Below are 6,748 nucleotides of genomic sequence, written 5' to 3'. Positions count from 1 at the left end.
CAAGGCTAGCTTAAGTAATTATCATTGAATGTTTTAAATCAGCTTCCAGAGTAACGCAGTATTTCTTTGTGTCAAGTGGGATTGAACTAAGCTTTCTTTGAACTATATACATTTTTTTCTGGACAATTAGACCTATTACTCACTCTAGGCTATGCCATCTCTACAAAACAATTTACCACTGACATTGTATAGGCTAGCAACTGTCCAAGGATTACAGGAATTTAATTAGAAGCTTCCTAAAGCAAGACCTGAAGACTTCATCCCCAACAAACTATTCAACCAAGCTTCTCTAGATATGCCCAGCAGATCACATTAATGCTTGAACTTTACCAATGTATTTTTTATTAAAAATCAATTTAAGGTCAAAATAAGATTGTTTACCATCACTGGTTCTTTGAACAATTGCAGTTCCATTCTCTTCCCTGCATAAAGGCTCATAGTCTTCAAACTTCTGTGTGTTAGCCATCATAAAAGTTTTATATTATTGTAGTGATGATAATGATGTTCAGTTACTTAACTAAAGATGCTCGTTAACTATCTTTAGCAAAAGTTACTGAAAAAGTTACTTTGAAGTAACTTTTCTGTCGTTCCAGCTGCTAAATAGCCTCAGCTGGAACGGAAAAAGTTACTTTTAGTAACTTTTCCGTAACTTTTAGTTACTTTTTGTCTCAGCTGGAACACGCTCAAAATAATGAATTAAGAAGTTATCAGCTCCTTCTTCTATTAGAAACTATATACTTGATTTAAAGGACAGACACATGTAACGTTTTTCGGTACTAATTTGCCAAAACGGCACGGAATTACAAAAAAAAACAGCAGGAATGTGAGCTTAAAAATGTCCTAGTTTCCGGTGCCAATTTACCAAAACTGCACCGAATTTCATCGTGATCATCAATAAGAACCTGAAACCCCTTTGAAATGGCGTCATAAAAAAACTGACGGCATTTTAAGGGCTTCCTAGGTCTTTTTAAAAGCTCCTGCAGATTTGTTTTCTATGTAACATTTAACTATCAAGACTAAAAAAATAATAGGAAAATATAAATAAATAAATTCAGAAGAGGTGGAAGTATTAAGTGGAGTACCCCAGGGAACCATCTTGGGACGAACTTTATTCAACATTTATATTAATGATGCACCAACCACAGTCAAAAATAAAATAAGTCTTTATGCTGATGACCCCAAACTCATTGGACCTGTCAATACACTTGATAAGAGAGCGTCTATGCAAAATTACCTGTGGGTACTTTCCTATTGGGCAACTTTGTGGAGGCTTGAATTCAATGTAAATAAATGTCGAACAATCCACTTTGGAAAGAAAAATGAGATATGCCCTTATCATATGTTAGGGATGGATGGATCAAGACAATGTATTATCTTGTCTGAAGTGGAGAGAGACTTGGGGGTCATATTCGATAAAGAATTAAAATTCACTATACACATACAGACAGCTGTAGCCAAAGCACTCCAAACCCTGGGCATTATAAAAAGAATAATCACTAGTAAGTCACCTATGGTGATGACTAAATTATATAAGGCATTGGTCAGGCCTAATTTGGAGTTTGGCATGTGTGTTGCTAGCCCCCTCAACAAAGGTGACCAGCAGAAGTTAGAAACAGTTCAGAGACGGGCTACGAAAGCAACTGAGGGATGCAAGTACTTAAACTACTCATCCCGTCTGAAGAGGCTGAAACTCTCCACTCTTGTCTAAAGACGTAAAAGGGGTAATATTATTATGACGCATAAGCTACTGAATTATAACTCTCCATTAAGTAAGCTATTTCAACTTGACCCGTCTGCCAGAACTAGGGGACATAGTTTGATACTATATCAGAAGAGAGCTGCCACTGGACTACGCAATAACATCTTCACTTACAGAATAGTGAGTTTGTGGAATTCTTTCACTGGAAGCAGTCACTACCCCCAGTACTACTGCCTTTAAAAGAGCCGTTGATGGAGAATGGTCATCAAATCCGTGGCAAACTAAGTGGGATACCGTTGAGACGCCCAACCATCATGATCACTAACTATCGATTTTACAGGATTTAATCCTTATTTCGCTGGACAATACGATTTGAGGTAATCCTGAGCTTTTTCAATCCTCAATCATTTCCTTTGCTTAAGTAGGAAAATCTGCCATCACCATAAACCACGTTCTATTCCAGCAAGATTAAGAGATAAAACACTTTTTTCAATTGCCCCCCACTTAACATTCAAGAATTTCTACACACAAAAAGAACAATCAATAATATCAGTCTTAGTCTCAGAAATCAAAGAAACTATTATAGACCGATTTTTTTTTGTTACTGAGCCCATTAAGTGCAATAATTTCGTACAAGTTTTTCCCATTCTGAACTTGATGAGTTAGGTACTTCACGTACGATGCTCTAGAAGAGCTCATCGACAGAATATTTGAGAATTCTTTAATTATTGTAAAAGAACTGAAAAATGCTCTCTCATAAGTATAGACAGCGTTCCAAATGGCATAGACTGTCCCAGTGACATCGGCTAAAGAATCAAAACATTCAGCAAGCTTAAGTTGATGAAATATATTCTTAGGTCTACAATAAATAAAAAATAACCTGATCACCAGATTGCACTAGTTTGTGAAAATGATTTTTTTGGATCAATGTGACGTGTCACAAATATTTAAAAAGCGGAAAAGAATGAAAACTCGGTGAATTTTCTCTAAAAATGGTTTTATATTATGCAATTTCTTGACATTACAGTATGTTTGAGGTCATTTTTTTATTCGGTGAAAATCTGGTAGTGATTCGGTGAAATTTATTAATGTCAAAAAGAAAAGTTCGTTGAAGGATTTTCATGCTGGCTAAATAACTGTTTCCACTTTCCTAAAGAACTGTTTCAGCTTTTTAAATTGACATGGAACACAAGAATAGTTTTGTGGCTCGGAGCTACTACTCTGAGGAGGAAATAACTTCATTAAGTAAAAATCACAGTAGAATTAAAAAACCTTTCTTGATATTCTCCACTAGTACGTTCTGGACAGTTAAAAGTTCGGAATTCGCGAATATAACTTGTTAACATATTGTTGTTTTAATACAGTTTTACTATTTTGATCTTTAAAGCAGCTTGATTTCCTTTCTATTTTCCTTTTTATTTGAAGTATTATGTTTTATCCAGAAATTACTTTATAAAATAAAAGATATATTGCTAAGAGACAACTAATGAAAGACAAAGCCAAATAAATTGAAGACGTTTGCGTCAAACATTTCTTGAGACTGAAATGGTGAACTATGGCAGCTATAAAGCAAGTAAAAAGTGTGGTGGTTATAAATTTAATTGCTTCATATTTACTAAAAAGTATTAATATATTTATCAAAATAGAAATGACCTAGATTTAAACAGTTTAAAGGACAAAAGGGGAGTGGGGAAAATACACACCGGTCCAGGTCCAAAAGCGCTATCTTTTTTACTGTTTCTTTTTGCCTAGGAAGATAAGAGGACCGTCGCCACCCTCCCACTTTTTTCCAGAGACCATGTAAGAGTTATGACGAAAGAAATAAAATATTTTCTTTTCTGGAATAATCAATGGAATAATCGTAGTTTGTATAATCCATCCGTGAACTGATCATATCACCTGTTTAACCAATCCCCAATTAAATTATCAGTTCTTACCTTCAAAAGCAATGAATATATATTCCCTTAAAACTTGCACCTCCCCATCCTCCAGTCATGGTACCTTTGCCATTACTATAGAATAAAGCCTGACATAATTTAATTTAGATATTTCTAGAATTGAACTAACCATGGCTATATTCTGGTTAAAAACGACATTCATTTTTCCCTGATCCAAAAGTACCACTTCCGAGCCTACAATTGTAAACGCCATAAATTCATTACCGTTGAACAGGATAATTACAGTCCCCCACCTTGAAAAGCAAGAAAAATAACTTTTTTGTTGGGTAGGACCCAATTTCATGATTATTTTGTAGTTGAATAAAGCCGTCTTGATAGTATTAGGAATATAGACAAGCTTCAGAATTTGTATAATTACTTACAGCTCTATGTTGTATAAATGTGATAATTTGAGAGGCATCGCTTTACAATCAGCTGGCAGCAAGGTTTTGTGCCGAATTTTTCTCAACAAAGAATTCAAAGTAAAGTGGAGAAAGTTCTGAGAGACGAACAACATGGATTCCGCCAAAACAGATCGTGTTGTGACCTATTATTTAGCCTGAGCGTCCTGCTCGAAGAATCTAATGAATGGCAGGTTCAACTACTCACAGTATTTATTAACTTTCTCAAGGCCTTCGACTCGATACACCGCGAGACCATGTGGAAAATTTTAATGCATTACGGGATCCCGATTAAAATTGTAAATATAATTAAAGCGCTATACCTCGATATTATGTGCGCAGTTCAAACAGAGGGTAGCCTAACGGACTGGTTCACCGTTCAGTCGGGTGTAAGGCCGGGCTTCATTCTATCGCCACTGTTACTTGCCATAGTCATAGATTTTGGGCTTCGTGGATGTAGCTTCAGTGGGGGTCTACAATTAAACTCACTAAGAGCCCTTCATGATGGTGTTTTTACGGACGATATTGCACTCTTCGCTCACGAATCAGAAGCTATACAACACAATATAAATGAACTTGGGCGTGTGGCAAATGCTGTTGGACTCTCCATAAACGTTAACAAGACTAAATCAATGTCAAATGCGGTCATTCCTGACTTGGCTGAGGGACTTTTGGTCAACAATGAGGAAGTTGAAGCAGTGAGAGAGTTCAAATATCTTGGCAGCATTCTTACGTAAGATGTCAATCCTGAAAGATAAATTTTGTGCCGAATAGGCATTGGCTGGCTCTGCCTTCAATTGTCTCAGAAGTGTTTGGAGAAAGAGCAAATATTCCCAGAAGCTGAAACTCAGAATTTATGTCATGGAAAGGCAGTGTGGTCTTCGAAGTTATCAGAATTTATAATAGCAATGTCCTCTCCGTCCTTACATATGGTTGTGAAACTTGGAGTATCACTGCGCAACTAGGAAAACGACTACGGGCATTCGATAATAACTATCTAAGATCTATTTTGAATATACATTGGACTGAGAGAATAAGAAATGATGAAATTTATACCAAGACAAATCATACCCCCTTCCTTGATGCCATTAGAAGGCTACCTCATGACATATGGTGTTGGATACCCCCTGGCCTCCGCAAGTCAGGGAGACCCAAAATGATCGTTGGCAGGATGTTAGAGAAGGAGGCGAAGCTGGCGAGGTCTTCGATGGAGGAGCTTTGGTCGAAAGCTCAGGATAGGTCGTCGTGGCGAACCACTGTTGCTGCCTTATGCGCCCTCTGGCGTGGGAGGACCTAAGTCTAAGTAAGTAAGTGGTATTAGAGCTAGCGTGATCCATATATTACCTTATAAATCAATCTGTTATTTTTTCATACTTTTCAATGACTTTGCAGTTATTAAAGTAATATTTATCCTTATGCTTAAGTTTTTAAAATAATTTTAATTGTGTACTGAAAGTTACTTATGCAACAGTTGAATATGAAAAGTATTATAGATTAATTTGTTGTTGTCAGGCTATGTACTCACTGTCGACCCCTAAATAGATATTTTTGTTTCTTATGCTTGACATTTGTGTTTTCAGTAAAGCATTAGTTTTCTATAATCCTGCAAACATAAGGAATTATCATCGGTTAGTTTATTTGCCCAATTTTTGTCAATATATTTTAGATAGGCTGTGAAGTAATGATTTTTGTCTGTTTTAAGTTTCATTTCACTCCTTACTTCCTTCATAAGAACCATTATTTTCAATTAGTTAAGTAAGAGGCACAACCATATGCGTTATTTCTCCTCACTTTCAAAGAAAATATTATATTTTGTCAGAAAACAAAACACATAAGAGGGTTTAGAGACTTAAAAGAACTTCTTGAGAAACGAGGCAACAGTTCTGAAGAGACTTTTTTCACTCGTATTAACTCCTTTACTTTTCAATTTTAAGAGAGTTAGACTTTCTTATACCTCTCTTTCTCTCTCTGACTCCTCACACTTACCTTAATATTTTCTAGGCACGCTTTCACTGAATAAAGTACTGTTTTTCACGATCTCATTTCAGAGTAAGCTTTATTCTGATATGAACGGTCTATTCTGGGAGAAAAATACTCTAGACACCTGTTTTCGTATGAAACACGCTTCCATTTTCACTCATTTGTCAACCATTCTTCACCTTTTTTGAGAAGTCCCGACTTTATTTTCCTTTCAAGAACGTCAGACATAAATCCAAAAATAAACTTTTGCCAATATTCAACTTTTACCTATGTTATTGTTATTCGAAATTCAGCCACCTAAGAAAATTTTCAGCATCTTAAATACATTAATCATGTATCCTGGCCGTGCTAGTTGTGTCTAGTAGCAAAGAGAATAGCAATATAAAATCGGGTTATCAGTTTTTGCAGACTACAGGATTTACTAAACGACAAGTTGCCTTAACCAGACAGACAAGAAAGTTTCCAACAAACTCCTTTTCAAATGCATTTTTACAGTGGCGTATCCAATCCGATAAATAAAGTGTTTCACACGAGTCCAGTGATCACAACTTATAGTTTAAAGCACTGATGACATCACCTTGGTCTGCTAGAAAAACTAACAAAATTACCTTTAGAAAAGAGGCATATTAATTCAGGAGCAAGGGGTTAGGAGTTGGCGACCTCCAGGACAAAAAAAAAAACAAACAAAAAACACTTCTTTTAAGGCAGTTTTTTAAGGTGTATCTTTGTGT

Source organism: Artemia franciscana, chromosome 1 (assembly GCF_032884065.1).
Source record: "Artemia franciscana chromosome 1, ASM3288406v1, whole genome shotgun sequence".
Taxonomy (NCBI): Eukaryota; Metazoa; Arthropoda; class Branchiopoda; order Anostraca; family Artemiidae; genus Artemia; species Artemia franciscana.
This window is presented reverse-complemented; position numbering follows the sequence as displayed.